At 38.6% G+C, this 18460-nt stretch overlaps 1 pseudogene; it reads right to left on the bottom strand.

Annotated features, from left to right (window-relative positions):
- Positions 1-14967: 14967 nt before the first annotated feature.
- LOC121478807 lies at positions 14968-18391 on the bottom strand (annotated as a pseudogene).
- Between the last annotated feature and the right edge of the window lie 69 nt (positions 18392-18460).

Here is an 18460-nt window from a genome sequence, read left to right on the forward strand (position 1 = left end):
TTTCCAGTGATTAAAAAGTACTACTCTGTGGTCATGAAAGAAATTATATGAGATGGAAACTGTACAAATGTGTCAAGGTCGTTACTCTGGAAACACCAAAGAATTCCAACTAGATAGAAACATTACAAATGTAATGAAGGTGAGAATTTGTTTAGCAAATTCTCTCAATGGACTACAATAAAATTCATACTGGGGGGAAGTAGGTCTATTTTTGAGGATTAGCCAATCTTGGATAATTCCACAGAAAATTAAAATTATTTAAAACTCATGAGATGATGTATATCAATGGAATAAGGCTATCTGTGGAAAGACCTAATTCTCTTTAGCTTATAAAATTTTAAAAAATGTTTTATTTTTAAAAATTTTAGTTTTTAGTAATCTCAACACCCAATATGGAATTCAAACTCATGACTCTGAGATCGTCACATGGCTTTCCTGACTGAGCCAGCCAGAAGCCCTTGTAAATTTTTCTTTATTACTTGAGGTTTCTTGAATTGCATTGTTACTGAAGACTTAACAACCTGAAGTCTGGAATGCATTGATGTTACACTTCCATTACATGCATTTCATTTGTCACCATAACAGTCTCAGAAGGTATTAGTAAAGTCAAAGGGCCTACTTAGATGGGGCTTCTTCATACCCATGTAACCTGGAAAAACTAGAATGCTAATTTTAAGATCTAGTATGGTATAAATTTGAGAGCATAGGCAGTGTCAGAGAATAGTGTAAATCCATTATCTAAGCTGCTCTGTTTTCTGTGGTCATGGCCTCTTCTCTAGATTGGTATGATTGAGGGCCTTTGTAATTGATTACAGTAAAGGATGATCATGAAACAGAGTAGGCCAGGATATTGAGAGAATGAGATTTTCATGTGAGTAGAAGGACAGGTTACTAGGGATGGCATATGTGGTAGAAAAAATGGAGAGGGAATGATAGTCTCTCCCTTTTTTGAAAGGTAATAGCTGAAAAAGAAAAAAAGGTAATAGCTGTTATATGTTCATTGGTTAGTAAAAATTAGTCTTATTTTTGGAAACTGAAGAGAAAGTTCTAGAGACTTTTTTTTTTTCTAGAGGACTTTTTAAAGAAAAGAACCATAGTAGTAATGTTTGTGAAGGATTCAAATTTGGCCACTGAAATTGCATTCTGATGTTTTATTTAGGATATCCTATTTCTCATATCTAAGTAAAATATAAACCTTTTTTTTTTGTAACTCAGAGTGAATCGTGCCTTTCATTAGGTCAAGTGCATCCCACCTCATTAGGGCATTTCATAATAAACACTGCATCTTTGGGCTCTCTAGGTTGAATATAATCCATAACAATTTTTTCCATGTTAGATTCAAACAACTTATGGGTTTGGAAATATATACTCATAATTTGAGAGTTATGTACTCCATTGCATGTCCCAAATGATTTCTGTGGCTATAATGAAGATACCATAGTGATGCAATTTCAAACTCTCACCCTCTAAAACCTGCCTCCCTGTTCATGAACATACACCATATGATTATATTTCTACATACCTTTTGTGCTGAAATGAGACCCATAGGATTGTACCTTTACATGAAATGAAAATAGAAAAATAGTAAGCGTATGAAAAGTATCAGGAAATGAAAAAAATTCAGAAATAAAGATAGTGAACAATCTCTTTTGTACTAGAGTGCTCAGGGAAATGATTTGAAAAATCAGTGTTCATGAGTTTACTCCTTTTTAAATATTTTATTTATTTATTCATGAGAGACAGAGACCTAGGCAGAGGGAGAAGCAGGCTCCATTCAGGGACCCCGATGTGGGACTTGATCCTGGTACTCCAGGGTCATGCCCTGAGCCCAAGGCAGACACTCAATCACTGAACCACCCAGGCGTCGTCCCCATGAGTTTACTCTCAAGATTGAGTGTACACAATTGGAATCTTGACAACTAGCAATCTCCTATATTTGCCCTCTAAAACATTTTTTGCTAGTTCACATTTGTGGTTACTCCACTGAAACAGGATGTTTGGATGCCAATTACTCCATACAATAAAGTATTATAAGAGATACTCTATGGGGCTGGGATAATGGTAATTTACTCAGGGTATGAACTTACAGCTAATACTAAGGGAAGGGCACTTGGGCTTTATTGTTAGCTTGCCCTGCCCACTTGGGTAGAATAGCAAGAGGTTATATTAACAGGTATCATTAGTCAGGGATCAAAAATGGAGTCAGATTCTAATATAAAATTGGATCTTTACTCCTGACTTGGTCGGGAAAGACCACAATCTTCCTCATGCTAACCTACTACTGTCCTTTTCCTAGTGCACATATAGAACCCTTTGCACAATATGATTGTTGAAATGGTTGTGAAGTACTGTTTAGATAAATTAAGGTATTTTACACTTAATGTCACAATTGTATTTCTACTAAGTTCTAGTCTAATAAAAATACATGTGGAAGTGATAGAAACTATGAGCTTTTTTTAGATCTCTCACTTTAAGGTAGAATAGAATGAATGGAATGTCAAAATCAGTCCTTTCATTTTTCTACCCAGATACAAGAATCAGAATATCTGCATGGAAACTTGGCAGATTATTTTAGTTTTGATTAAGATAAATAAAAAAATAAATTCAAAGGAAATAAATCCTTAAGTTAGAAAACCCTAAGGACTAATAATTTTTGACTCTCATTTGGAACACCTAGCAGCAAGGTGTTCGTGGGTTACATGGAACATACTCTGAAGGAACAAAGTCTGCTGATAAAATCTGTCTCTTCCCACAGTTCCCTCCCCTTGACTACCTTGTCAATAAGAGTTATTTTACTTTGCAAAATGTTTTCTCTAACATCTTTTTCTTTTCCTTTATGTTGTTTAGGCATGAATATGAAATTTGAAAAAATCCCTCATATCTTTATTGAAATCACATTATTAAAATTACTAGCTAATTGGAAAAACTTCCCAGGATTATTATTTACACATAAACAAGACAAAACTAATCATGAAAAGGGCTATACCCCTCACCATTCACCATTCTTGGTCATACAGTGTCCATCCTGCTGTAAGGAGAGAAGGTTGCCGACAGGTAGAGCAGGCAGAGAATTGCCCAGAGGACTGGCCACATCCCATACTACAACTCTGCACTTCATGTTATGTAGGAATGATAAGCCACCTGTTTGTTTCAGCCACTGTTTTCCAGGAGGTCTGTCACAAAAACTGTCCTATCTGAGAAATAGGATTAACATTTTGTATTTAGATTAGAATGGAGCATTTGAGGGGATTCTTGAATTTAGAATTTTGTAGCTTAGAAAAGCTTTATTAGAACATCCCTTAAGGGGTGCTGGGGTGGCTCAGTCTTTTAAGCATTTGTCTTCAGCTCAGGTCATGATCCCAGGGTTCTGGGATTGAGCCCCCACATTAGGCTCCCTGCTTCTCCCTATCCTGCAGAGCTTATGCACTGCAGTAACTTTCTACTTTGCACTGATAAAATACATTCACTCATTCTATTAATCAGGAACTATTCTAATCACTGGTATTAGCAGGAAACAAAATTACCTGCTTTCAGGTAGCTTGTATTCTATAAGGGCAAGTCCATAAGGATAATATATGATAATGATAAATAATCATAAGTGTGTTCATGTACAGTGAGAGACATAGGATTTCCTAATTTAAACAATGTTTCCAGGCAATGCCCACATGATGAGGTGGTATTTGAGCAGAACCAATGAAGGTATATCCTGCAAATACAAATAAGGAAGGGCAAGAGGGGGGAGGAAACAAGGAGATTTAAAATAAAGTAAAATTTGGGACTCTAAGGATGCCTGAGTGGCTCAGTGATTGAGTGTCTGCCTTTGGCTCAGGATGTGATCCTGGAGTCCTGGGTTTGAGTCCCACATCAGGCTGCCTGCTTGGAGCCTGCTTCTCCCTCTGCCTGTGTCTCTGCCTCTCTCTTACTGTGTCTCTCATGAATAAATAAATCTTAAAAAAAAAATAGGACTCTATAGTTAGAATTTTTAAAGTTTTAATAATCCCCAGCGTACTTAAGATGATATATAATAGATCCAAAATTATGATGATCTGTTTGGAGAATGCAAAGACATATTTATAGCAGCCTTGCCACTATCAAGGGAACATAGCAATGAGGTGGGTTAATGAATTAATGGAAAGGTAGCAAATACCATTTGTCAAAACTGCCTGGAGATTTGATTCCAGGACTTGTAAAGATACATACTTTTCCTATTTACTCCTGCAGCATGGGTATACTACTACTACTACCATTTTTGGAAATGTATATCAAGTAAAACTGGTGGGTCTTTTATGCCTCAGTAGTTATATCTTCAATGTCAATATCATAAATATTTTTATATCATAAAATATTGTACTTTCAAATCGAATAGTAACAAAATTGCATATTTCCTAGGTTTTCCTCATGATTACAAGACCTACTGACTCCCAGTTATTTCCACTTTTACACTTCCAATTGAGATCAATCTTGTGTCATCAGTGCCTAATATTTGGCTACAAAATTGACTTTTCAATATGTTTCACATCCCAAATTTTATACTAATTCAGATGTGGTAAGAATGTGACTCTATGTGCAACATCAGCAAACTTTTTATATAAGGAGCAGATAGTAAATATTTTATTCTTTGTAGGCCATACTGTTTGTTGTTTAAGATTTTAGTAAAATATTCACTTACTGGAGAGAGAGAGAGCACAAGCAGGGGCAGAGGCAGAAGGAGAAGCAGACTTCAGCTGAGCAGGGAGCCTGATAACAGAAGTCAATCCTAGGACCCCGGGATCATGACCTGAGCCAAAGGCAGTTGCTCAACTAACTGAGCCATCCAGGTACTTCTAGACCATACTGTTTCTGTTACAACTATTCCAGTTGGTCCTTATTGGATCAAAGGTGTGGCTACATTCCACTTCCACTTCACTTAAAAACAGATGGTAGGGGCAACCCGGGTGGCTCAGTGGTTTAGCGCCACCTTCAGTCCAGGGCCTGATCCTGGAGACCCAGGATTGAGTCCCATGTCAGGCTCCTTGCATGGAGCCTGCTTCTCCTCTGCCTGTGTCTCTGCCCCTCTCTCCCTCTGTCTCTGTGTGTCTCTCATGAATAAATAAATAAATTTTTTTTTAAAGTTAAAAAAAAAGATGGTAGGCTATATTTGACTCCTGTTCTGTAGGTTGCAGCCTTCTGATCTACACAAAGGAATTAAGAGCACCAGAAATAGTAAATATATGGGTAAATTTAAAATGTTTTCCTATTATTTATTTATTTATTTATTTATTTATTTATTTATTTATTTATTTATGATAGTCACAGAGAGAGAGAGAGAGAGGCAGAGACACAGGCAGAGGGAGAAACAGGTTCCATGCACCGGGAGCCTGAAGTGGGATTCGATCCCAGGTCTCCAGGATCGCGCCCTGGGCCAAAGGCAGGCGCTAAACTGCTGTGCCACCCAGGGATCCCCTGTTTTCCTTTTTTTAAATCTCTTTAAAATATAGTGGATTATTTAAGAAATGAACGGTCTCATACATATGTTTATAACATATGTAAAAGTAAACATATAAATAATGATAGCACAGGGCAGGACTAGAGAAATGGAAGTAAATGTGGAAAGTAAGGGCCTGGTGCTCTGTATGAAGAAGTACCAAGTCACATGAAGGTAGACTGATAAGTCATAAAGCAAATGCTTAAACAATTTAGTTATAGCCAACACCAGTAAACAACAACAACAAATTAAAATGAAACCCCCTATAAAAATTCAGTTATTTTAAAGAAGACAGAAAAAGGGAAAAGAACGAAGACATGTAACCAATAGCAAGATAATTTAAAGGATATGGCCTAAAGATCCCAGTGCAAAGCAAAAATTGTCAATTGTATTTTTAAAAGACAGATAATATGTTTCCTACAAGAAATTCACTTCAAAAATTAAAGGACACACCAAGTAAAATCATGAAAAAAAGATAAACATATTACTATTAAACTATTAAAAATAGGTATATTAAGATCAAAGTTAATTAAAGAGCATATTTCATTATCCCTATCCCATGACCAGGGATAATGAAATCTATTTCATAATTGTAAAGGGATAAATTCACCACAATGACATGAGAATCCTAAACCATGCACCCAGCAATGGAACTGCAAAACCTCTGAAAAAAACCAATAGGATGGCAATGACAGATTAATCCACAGTCAAGAAATTTCCATGTCCCTTCTCTCCATAATAGAACAAGTAGACAGAAATAAGTATCTAGACAATTGTAACATGAAAGTCAAGGAAACTGACCTGACGTTCACAGAACTGTGAGATAATAAAAAATGCATATTTTGGTCTCTGCCTCTAATTCCTGCACAGAGCTCCTAAAACCTTTATATTTTCCTAAGTGATAAGAGCACTAGGAATAGCTTTTGTTGGGTGAGCTCCTGGTTGGGTGAGCTCCTGGTTGGGGCTGATCACCAGAATAAGCCATAATTAGAACTTGGGATTTTCAGCCCCATCCCCTCATAGAGAGAGGGGCCTCATCCCCTCCAGAGAGAGGAGAGGGGCTTGAAGTGGAGTTAATGACTGGTCATGCGTATGTGAGGAAGTCTCCTTAAAATCCCAATAGTTGAAGGTTTGGAGAGCTTCCAGGCTGCCGAACAGTCACACCAGGTGACACATCCAAACTCTGTGGAGACAGAAGCTTCTGCACTGAGGATCTTCCCAGACCTCATTCTATGTATCTCGTCATCTGATTATTCATCCATATCCTTTCTCATATCCTTTAATAAACTGGTGAATGTGTTTCCCTGACTTCTGTGAGCTGTTTTGGCAAATTAATCAAAGCCAATGGGGGGATTGTTGGAACCTCTGATCTATAGCCAGTAGTTAGAAGCACAGATGTCAACCTGGACTTGCAACTAGTGTCTAAAAGTGTGTGTGTGTGTGTGTGTGTGTGTGTGTGTGTGTGTGTGTGTGGTAATCCAAGTAGATAGTATCAGAGTTGAGGTGAATTGTAGGACACCAGAGACTGACCTGTTGATTTGGGGGAAAACCTCCACATGTTTGTGACCAGAAGTGTCACAAGTGAAGTGTTCTGTGTGAATTGTAGGACAGACCCAGAGGAAGGCAGCACACAGTAGGGAAGAACCGTATTTCTCCCTACACTGGAGGAGGAAAACTGACTTTTTCCTTTATAAGAACATTCCACCTAACAAGGGAATTATATACAATCTTTAAAGTACACACAGCACTTTACCAAGAGAAACCATATTTTGAGCCATCAAACTGGTCTTGCTGAATTTTAAAAGAATTCACATCACACAAAATATGTCTGTGCCACAGTGGAATTATGATAGAAATCGATAACAAAAAAAAAAAAAAGAAGAAGAAGAAAGAAAAGAAAAAAAAAGAAAGAAATCGATAACAGAAAAATCTCTGGAAAATCCACAAATATTTGGAAAATAATTACCTCCTTGTGACTATCCCTGGGACAAAGAAGAAATTAGAAATTAGAATGTATCCTAAACTGAATGAAAGTGAAAGCAGAACATTTATAATTTGCCACCACAGTAGGAGAAATTGAAAAACAGCCCTGGAAAAGAGATAGCAACAGAACACCTGTAAGTCCGAGGGTTCTTTGATTTTTTTGTTTGTTTGTTTGTTTGCTTGGGATGTTTGACCAATCAATGTGAACCTCCTGCTTATAATGCAACGTAAGTTGATAAGTGAAATCATCCAGTTCTGAGACTTGCTTAGTTCGGTGAAGGCAGCACAGTGAAAGAAGGCAAATTTCTTGAGGTTTAATTATAAATATTTGGTTATGATAAACCAGTTGAGAAGGTTATAACTGAGAATACACTCTACTGGGGGTAGTTAGATGATGAGAGGCAATGTGTTTATATATGAATTAAAAATAAATGGATATTATAAAAATGAAGTAGAGAACATAAAATGGAAGGAATGAGGGAGATAATACAGTAAGGGTATTACTGAAAATATGACTTCAAAAGTGGTACAATTACTGGAGATAATGACTTTGGGAGGTTCAGATGGGTAAAGAGAAAAGAGAAAGTACCAGTCAACTTTCTAGAAGCTTTTCTGTAATATAAATAAAATAAAATAAATTCCCTGCATTCTCATGGTCTTAAAACAAACATTTATTTCTTCCTCATGTCACATCCACCATTATTCACCTCTTGCTTGGTTCTGTCATTACTCTGGGATTTATTATTTTCTTAAAGACTTTATTTATTTATTCATAGAGACACACATAGAGAGAGGGGGAGGCAGAGACACAGGCAGAGGGAGAAGCAGGCTCCATGCAGAGAGCCTGATGTGGGACTCGATCCAGGGTCTCCAGGATCACACCCTGGGCTGCAGGCGGCACTAAACCGCTGCGCCACTGGGGCTGCCCTACTCTGGGATTTAGAGTAAAACCAGTGTATGTGGGACATACCATTCTTGCACCAGAGAGAAGGAACGGTTAGAAGGAGCAGACAAAACTTTTAAAACCTACATTGACAATTAAAATATGCCATTATACTTATACCAAATCAGCCAAGCTGGCTATAAATTGGGCAAGAAGTGTAACCACCTCAAAGAGAAGGGTTGCCTAAGTCAAAGAGCAGACATGCAAACTCTCACAAGAGGGTGATAATTAATTGGAAATGATATTACAATTTACAGTAGTACAGCTTCTATCAGAAATAATTTTTCCTTTCTTTGTTCACACAAAATACATTTACCTTTGTCCTGAAAGGAAAAAAAAATCTACCAAAACATGACTTCAGTGACATATGAGGGTGTTGTAATAATCTCGTGAGATTCCTCTTGGTTGAGAGCCTTATGTAGAGTCCTCACTCATAACACATTATGGCAGAACAGAGAAAAAACCTCAATAAACTCTCCCATTTGGAAAAGAAAAGGAAAGGAGGGACCCAGCAGTCTCTGGTCCACAGCAAACATGAGAGGAATGAGGAATGATCCTTTCCTCAGATCCTGCTTTCCTCCTGACAGTAGCTGTCCAGTCCTTTGTCCTTGGTGTTACACTGTTCTTGACTTCACCTGGTTACATCTGCTAGAGTTTTAGAAACTCTGCCTACCTTGTACAACACTTCCTCAGCTACTTCCTTCCTATCAAATTGTATAGTCCCAAAGATTTGTGTACATTGACAATATCACAGTTTCGTTATAGTACAAACTTGGTGCACCGTCAACAGCAGGGTATTTTTTAATAGCACTTTATGTGATACCAAACAGCTACATTTTCCATTAGCTACAATGACCATGTTTTGCAAGACATGCTAAACTCTTTAGATTTCTTTCAGGGTCTTTGAGCTTCTCCGAGCCCTCTAGCAGAGCCATACCTGTGCTCTCTATCCACTAAACCATCTTTTCCAAAAGGAGCAATTCCACAGGAGAAACTTTAATCAAGTGCAGGTTACTTCAAAGGACATTAGGCCATGTCATTCGTTTAGACATTGCCATGATTTTGCATTTTAACTTGCCCTGGACCTTCAGAGTATTTTTTAAAGATTTATTTCTTTATCTGAGAGAGAGCATGAATAGGAGGGGCAGAGAAAGAGGGAGACAGACTCTCAAGTAGACTCCGTGCTGAGCACAGAGACCAACCCAGGACTCAATCTCACAACCCTGAGATCATGATCTGAGCTAAAACCAAGAATGGATATTGAACTGACTGTGCCACCCAAGGGCCCAGACCCTCAAAGCATTTCTTAATGGCAAGTTTTACCAACTGGAGATGAGACACAGTTACATCCTTAAATCCTGCTTACAAATTGGCTTGTTCATTTTTGATGTTAGGTTTTTATTGTAATACTATGTTAAGTGGCATGTTAGTGTCTTTGCTTTCCTGATCTCTATATTGGTGGAGATTGTATATAGGGGTGATAATATTTGCAAAGGAAAAATTTGCCAAGTTCCGGAGACCTTTTTTATGTCATAATTGTGGTGCTTCTACTCGTCTGGTACAGTGGGTACAGGCCAGTGATGCTGCTAAATATCCTACACTGCACAGTACAGCTTTACACATCAAAAAATTATCTGACTCACAATGTCAACAGCATAGTACAACTTATACCATGTAAATATCAATCAAAAGAAAGCAAGACATCTGTATTAGTATCAGATTTCAGAGAAAATAAATTTACTGAGCAAAAAGGGGGAAAGTAAATAATGATAAAAGGGTCAATCAAACAAGGTGATTTGGCAATCCTGAGTGTATGTGCATCAATGAACAGCTGCAAAATATGTGAAGCAACAACTGAAAGGAGAAACAGACACATTTGCAGTTACAGCCCAAGACTTCAGGACATCTCTCTTAATAACTGATAGAATGATCACAGAAAATCAGCAGGACACTGATGAATTTTATGCCACCATCAAGTCACAGGATATAATCAGCATTTTTGCTACACTACCCAAACACAGGAGATTACACATTTTTAAAATAACATATGCCAAGACATATCATATTCTGGGTCATAAAACACCCCTTAACAAATTTAAAAGAACAGAATCATAGAGTGTGTTCATTGCCCACAAAAGAATCCAACTATAAATCAAAACTGGAAAGTTAACAGGAAAATCTCTGAACATTTGGAAATGAAATAACATAACTTCAAATAATCCACAGGCCAAAGAGGAAGACTCATGGAAAAACACACAGGCTGAAAGAAAATGAAAATACAATATGTCATAATCTGTGATGTGTCTCTAAAGCAGTACTGAGAGGGAAATTGATAGCACTTAATGTTTACACTAGAAAAGAGGGAAAATATCCAGGAATAATCTAAATTGCAGTTCAGAGTGGAGAAAAAATAAACAAAAACCAAGCAGAAAGAAGGAAATAGTAAAGGCAAAAGCAAAAATAAGTAAAATTGAAAACAGGAAAATGAGAAAAAATAAAAGAGCTGCTTCACTGAAAAGATCAATGAAATTCACAATTCACTAGCAAAACTATCAAAGAAGAGAAAACACAAATTACTCATAACAAATTAAACAGGGAGTATTACTCCAGAACCTGCAGACATTAAAAGGATAGTAAGGGACAAATACAAAACTCTACACATATATACTTGAAAACTTAGGTGAAATGGATCAATTCCTCTACATGAACACCCTACCACAAATCACCCATGTGAAATAGATAATAGGTATATTTTGGATTGCCAAGTAAATTTGTAATTTTAAAATGCCCCCCCAAAAAGAAGCCTTGTTGAGAGTTCAGTTAATATTGGTGCTTTATCATCCATTCTGTGTGGCCACGTGGCCTGCAGGGACCTTGAGCTGATACTGGCTCCTCACTTGAGCACACGCCCTAGATTCTAAGAGACCACAGAGTCCTAGGCAAATGTTGGTTGATACAGCTCTCCCAACCATTCCTATGATAAGCGTTCTCCTCCACCTCCCAGGGCTTTCCCTTTGGCCTCTTTAGATAAGACACCTTGAACCCTAAAAGCTTACCACAATCCTGCTCTGTTTGGTTTGGTTTGAATTGACCAATGTGGCCTTAGCCCAGAACCCCAAAACATTCCATTGAAGGATACTAATAAAGGCATGTGCCTTTAGGTCCTGCCCTAAGATTTCTGCCTGTACCCTGCCTTAGCCTCCTCACATGACCCCTGTAGGGGTGCAGAATACTTCTCCCAGATCTGTAATAAACTTCTCTACTTCGGGATCCCTGGGTGGCGCAGTGGTTTGGTGCCTGCCTTTGGCCCAGGGCGCGATCCTGAAGACCCGGGATCGAATCCCACGTCAAGCTCCCGGTGCATGGAGCCTGCTTCTCCCTCTGCCTGTGTCTCTGCCTCTCTCTCTCTCTCTCTGTGACTATCATAAAAAAATAAAAAAATAAAAAATAAACTTCTCTACTTCATTTTCCCTTATAGTCTTTTGTTGAACCATGGCTCACTATCTGACATCTAGGGCTCTATGTAACAAATGTTAATATAACAAAGTCACAACAGCAACACTAGACAATTCTTTCAAACTTACAAAGAATCAACAGAAATTCTACACAATTTCAGAAGATTGAAGGGGAGGCAATACTTTTCCCAACTAAATTTATGTTGCCATTATTAGCATAATGCCCAAACTACACTAAAACATTAAGGGAGAAAAAAGATAACTACCAACTAAATCCCAAATTAAGAGGTAAAAATTCTTAGCAAAATATTACCAGTATAAATCAACAATACACAGAATTTTAAAAAAAGAAAGAATTGTGCACCATGACCGAATGGGTTCGAGGGACAGAAGGCTGTTTCAAACTCCAGTCAGTATAATAGACCATGTTAAGAGGCCGAAGAAGAAAAATCATGGGATCCTGTCAACTGATATATAAAAAGCATTTGCGCTCTGTGTGTGTGTGTGTGTGTCTCATTAATAAATAGATGAGATCTTTTTAAAAAGGCGGGGGGGCAACCCAGGTGACTCAGTGGTTTAGCGCTGCCTTCAGCCCAGGGTGTGATCCTGGAGACCCTGGATCAAGTCCCGCGTCGGGCTTCCTGCATGGAGCCTGCTTCTCCCTCTGCCTGTGTCTGTTTCTCTCTTCTCTCTGTCTCATGAATAAATAGATGAAATATTAAAAAAAAAGAAAGAAAAGGCATTTGACAAAATTCAACACCCATTTACTATATAACCTTTTGGAAAACTAGGAACAGAAGGGCATTTCCTCAACTCAGTCAAGAACTCCTATAAAAAACTCAGAGCAAACATAATTAATGGTGAAAGACTGGATGCTTTTTCCCCAGACATTGGGAACAAGGCGCAGATGTCCACTTTCACCACTGGTATTTGACATGTTATTAGAAGTTCTACCCAGTGAAGCAAAGGAAGAGGAATAAACAAAAGTGATAGAGAAAAGGAAGTTAATAGTGTACCCGTTTGCAGAAGACATAATGGTTGTGGTAAGCTGAATAATGCCCCCACCCCAAAGGATAGCCACACCCTCATGCCTGTAACATGGGAGTGTTACCATAAATGTTATAAGGGAATTTGCAGATGTGCTCTGGTGAAGATTGTGAGGTGGGAGATTATCCTGGATGATCTGGTAAATGAGGTAAGGTCCTGAGGATCCTTATAGGAAGGATGCAGGTAGGGACACCTGGGTGGCTCAGCGGTGAAGTGTCTGCCTTCAGCTCAGGACATGGTCCTGGAGTTCCAGGATTGAGTCCCAAATTGGCTCCCTGCATGGAGCCTGCTTCTCCCTTTGCCTGTGACTCTGCCTCTCTCTGTTCATGAAAAAATAAATAAAACATTTTTAAAAAAGGATGCAGGTAGAATTAGTCATGTAGAAGCTGGTGAAGTGATGGAAGCCCAGAGGCAGAGTTAAACAAGTTTTAAGACGCTATCTTGCTGGCTTTTAAAAATGGAGGAAGGGGACTATCAGGCAGAGGATATAAGCAGCCTCTGGATGTGGGAAGGTAAGAAAACAAATTCTGATCCACAGTGCTGTGGATCCATGTACACATGTGGCCTCCAGAATTGTAAGAGAATACACATTAGTTTAAGTCATTCAGTTTCTGGTAATTTTTCACAGCATCACCAGGAACATTTTTGAAGATGTATATGTAGAGAATCCAAAGGAATGTACAACAATTCCTAGGAAAAGTAAAATTTACAAGATGTTAGAATACAAAAGCATGTAAAAATCTATTGCATTTCTACATACTAACAATTTACACCTGAAAACTGAAGTTTAAAATATGTGTCGGGGCACCTGGATGGCTCAGTGGTTGAGACTGTGATCCCAGGACCCTGGGATCAAGTCCCACATCAGGCTGCTTCTCTCTCTGCCTATGTCTCTCCCTCTCTGTGTCTCCCATGAATAAATACATAAAAATCTTTTAAAAATATATCATGTATGATTGCTCAAAAAGGAAAAAGTAGAAGAAATATGAGCCCATGTTTCAGTGCAGGGTCCTCTGGATCTGAAAGAAAGATATCAGTTACTGGGAAATGGCAGAGTGACTCCAGGAATTTATAATGCAGATTATCTCCTTGTCAGAAACTACAGTTGGAATCTCAGTGACTTTCTATCTTATTCATCATTACATTTTCATGTACTTCACTGTGTGGTTGTTAACCTCCACACACTTGATTTTCAAGCCCCTGACCACAACCAACTATCACATAAGAGATTTCAGTTAACCATCTGGCCATTCAAGTCACTTCACTGAAGACCTGAAGGAACTCCATATTTTGTACCTACTTTGTACAAAATTATGTGCCTTATGTGCATTTTCATGTCACAAAAGTCTCAAAACAACCCATGGGTTTATGTACCGCTTGTTATAAAACAGGGGGAAAATGTAAACTAAACATACCACCTGGGTCACAAAGTGTGAAAGGAAAAAAATCACAGTAAAGAAAAACTATATTAAGTTTTTTTTTACTACATTTGAAAACAGATCAGGTAACATAGATATTAAGACCATAGTTTGAAATTAATCTTCTATATCCTTTTTTAAAAAAGATTTTATTCATTTATTCATGACACACACACACACACACACACACACACAGAGGCAGAGACACAGGCAGAGGGAGAAGCAGGTTCCATCCAGGGAGCCTGACGTGGGACTTGACCCGGGTCTCCAGGATCAGGCCCTGGACTGAAGGCAATGCTAAACTGCTGAACCACCCGGGCTGCCCCTCCACTGCTATTTTGTATTCAGGTTTGGGTATTTGTTCACCAACATTAAACCTCAGGATAGAAGATGTGACACAGCAGGACTCCTTCCATGGCATGAGTCCTTTGCTGACTTGAGAGGTGGCAGTGGGAGCCAATGTGGAAAACACATTGGAACTTTTCCTTGGAACTGGGCTGTGATGAGAAGTGCCTGCCAGGAGCATCATCATCTTTTCCTTTACCCTCCCTCTAGTTTCTGAAGATATAGCAGAAAGTAATCTTTGAAGATACTGGTGACAATTCCAGAAGACAAAACACATGCCACCAATGTGCTGTGCTTTTAAATATTCTGGGTTTAATTCAGTTGCTGAATGAGCTGATTGATGCATTCACCTTGATAGCCAGGTAAACCCACCTCCTTGAGGAAAGCCCACTTGATTCTTGGTGGCATGATGGGCCACTGAGAGATGGAAAGACGTAAGAATGCAGAGTTCCCCAGAAAGGCAATTTCATGAATGGTCTTCCAAGCAAATAACACCATACTTCCCCAGGTGCTCCTCAATCACTGTGTTGTCTGTCAAAGGGATGGACTTATTCTTGACCTTGGCTTGTCCACATTTCAAGATGAGGTCCCAGACAGACTTCAGATTTGGAAATCCCAGGTCACATAAGATTCCACTATCCTCAGCGTCTTCATGGTCTGGGGGGTTACTCTGAAAAAGGCACGACTGAAAATCTGCAGACACAGCCCTGCAATGGTCCTCTGCACCAGTGAACTCACCCCATTAATCCTTTAGTTACGTACAACGAAGGCCAAGGAATGTTTATCTGGTACTTCCAAGCCACAAGGTTTCACTTCCAGTTGTCTGAGGTGCACCCTGTCACACTGCTGCCACCGAGTATCATTTAGGAACCATTACAGTTGCTTAAACTTGAGTTCTTTTCCTTTCTTCTACTCCTTCTTGTCCAAAAGTGTCTGCTTTGCTTGAGTGGCTTTAAGGGCCTGAGAAGCCTTCCTCTTTTTCAGATTTTCTGGAACCAAAGGAATTTTTTTCTTCGCTATTGCTCTGCCCTGTTTGCAGAGATGCGGCTACTTGAAATTGATCTTTTAAAATCCTTCGGAAATTTGCTTCTAGTAGTATTTTTTTAATCTAATAAACATTTCCAAACAACTTGCATTAAACTAGTGTAAAAATATCTTAGGGCAATTTATCTAAATAGTATTTAATAAGCATTTTCAACAACCATACCATACAACGGAAACTATGTGAACAGGAGGAAAAGGAATAAATTACTGGCATGAAGAAAATTTTGTCTTTCCCAACCAAGAAATCAGGAATTTTGTGAGTATACATTCAGTGTTTTTACTAAAGAGTATCCAGTTTTGATGGTTGACTACGGACAACTTTTAAGGCTCATTACAACCTCTATTCTGCCTATCTGGGCAAGCTGATAAAAAAAGCTTGGGTGCTTCCTCCTTGAAACCAGCTGGAAGTTCAAACCACCATGGGTACCCTTCCCAACAGCTCCACCCATTAACCACTTTAGCACTCCAAATCAGTCACCATTTCCTGTTCCCTCAAGTCATTTTTGGACCAGTTTGGAAGTTTCCTGTGCTAAAACTAGAACTCTTCATTAGGTAACCAATGTTCTCATAACACTTTTAGTGCATGGCATCACCAGTCTTGATATCCAAACTCAACTTTGTTTAGGGTTCCACCTGTCCAAGTGGATGGCCACAGTGCAAAAGAACAAAAGATGTCTTGGAGGGTGTATATATGAAACTCCTAATTTATCTATAAACAAATGTTCTCACTGTATAAACAAATGTTCTCACTGTATACTGTTCATCCTAAATTACTTCATGACTGCTCCAAGCTCAATTTTCAGCTTATTTTTGAAATTATTTTATTTCTGAATTTTTCATGCTATGTTCCTATTTTTGTTTTATTTTATTTTTTTTTTAAGATTTTATGGGATCCCTGAGTGGCTCAGTGGGTTTTGTGCCTGCCTTCAGCCCGGGGCATGATCCTGGAGTCCCAGGATCGAGTCCCACGTCAGGCTCCCTGCATGGAGCCTGCGTCTCCCTGTGCCTGTGTCTCTGCCTCTCTCTCTCTCTCTCATAAATAAATAAAATCTTTAAAAAAATAAATAAAAATAAAAAAGATGTTATTTATTCATGAGAGACACAGAGAGGCAGACATAGGCAGAAGGAGAAGCAGGCTCCATACAGGGACCTGATGTGGGACTTGATCCTGGTACTCTGGGGTCACGCCCTGAGCCAAAGGCAGATGCTCAATCATCCAGCCATCCCTATTTTTGCTTTATTTAAATCAAGGTGCATACCATGAGTTTTTATTTGGGCACAAAACACATTAAGAAATGTAATTCCATGCTCCCCTTGCCTCCCTTGTTAGGCCTGGGCCTAGGATGTTCCGGAGCCTGACCCTGCTTCTCCTTTTCTGACCGGGAAATAAACTCCCCCAAAGGAAAAAAAAAAAAAAAGAAATGTAATTCCATGGTGCATATTCATGGATGGGGGGCAGGTTTTAGGGGAGCAGAGTCTTGAACTTGCATTGCTGTGGCATTTTTTATTATTGCCACATAAATATCCCGGGGCAGAATATGGAGAGAATAATTCAGGTGCAAAGGTAAGTATATAATCCCCAAATTGTTCTTTGATTCTATCATGGAAGGAAATTATAGATTCTTTCAACCTTGAGAGCCTATTGGTGCACTGTTAGTGTGTGTTATGAAGTACTCTACAGGGGTGGGATAAACTGTGTTGGAAAAAGAACATGACTCCTTCAGGATTATGGGAAAATGATTTAAACTTTGTTAATTAAAGCATGAGAGCTATGATACATTCTGAAGAAAACAGTAGCAAAAGGTAATGGCAGGAGTTAACTATGAATCATGCACATACTGTTCTGGTTCTTTCCATTCCACTGCTTTCTCAGATAATCACTATCTTCAATTTCCAAGAAAAGGGAAATCAGTCGTTAATAACATATCAGTTTGTCATTCACAGTATAGAACTGCTATTACCATCTTCCCTTGCATTGTTTCTACCACATAATCCCTAGTAAACAAACTCTCATTGTCCTCCCATGAAAAGGCCAGTCCTTATAATTCATCCAGAGAAGGGGGCCCTGAATGTAACTAGCATGACAACTTCTGTGGTAGTTTTGCATTATTCTCTGCCCCTCCTCCAATGCAAATTCACACAATACTGAATCTGACAACTCAGTGTCCTTGTTGTTTTAGGGAACATGGATATGAATGAGTCTCACCCAATGAAGTAGGCCCCTTCATCTTATCCAGAGACCATCAGGAAAGGCCTGTAAGGAAGGCTTAAGATCAAACTTCAGGTTGAAACTCATAAGTAGTAACAGAGCCTTTTCAAGAAAACTCAAGTAAATAAATATATTATACATAGAAAATAATGAGCTACTTCCACACATGTTCCTGTTCCCATAGAAGTTTAACATTGACATAATTATTCTGCAGTAACATCTCAGGTTAATCTCAGAGAACTAAAGACTTATTCCAGTTATATCCAGTTTTTCCTGGATTCTCTGATGTGTGATCTGTGAATTGTCAAAAAATTTACCAAATTTGTAAGAATTTCTGAGAATTCTCCCCCGTACAAATTCATTGGTGAATCCCAAGGACACACAGTTTCTTAAAGGTGTTTCCACATTCAACGGATTTAGTGTAGTTTCCCCTTCATAAATTCTCTCATTACATTTGATGAAAAGTCTTAGGACATTCTTCATATTTGTAAGGTGGCTCTCTGATATAAATCCTCCAGTGTTCCACAGTTTTTATGTTGGGACAGAAGCCCA

The sequence above is a fragment of the Vulpes lagopus genome, chromosome 2 (genome assembly GCF_018345385.1).
Source record: "Vulpes lagopus strain Blue_001 chromosome 2, ASM1834538v1, whole genome shotgun sequence".
In the NCBI taxonomy this organism is placed as follows: Eukaryota; Metazoa; Chordata; class Mammalia; order Carnivora; family Canidae; genus Vulpes; species Vulpes lagopus.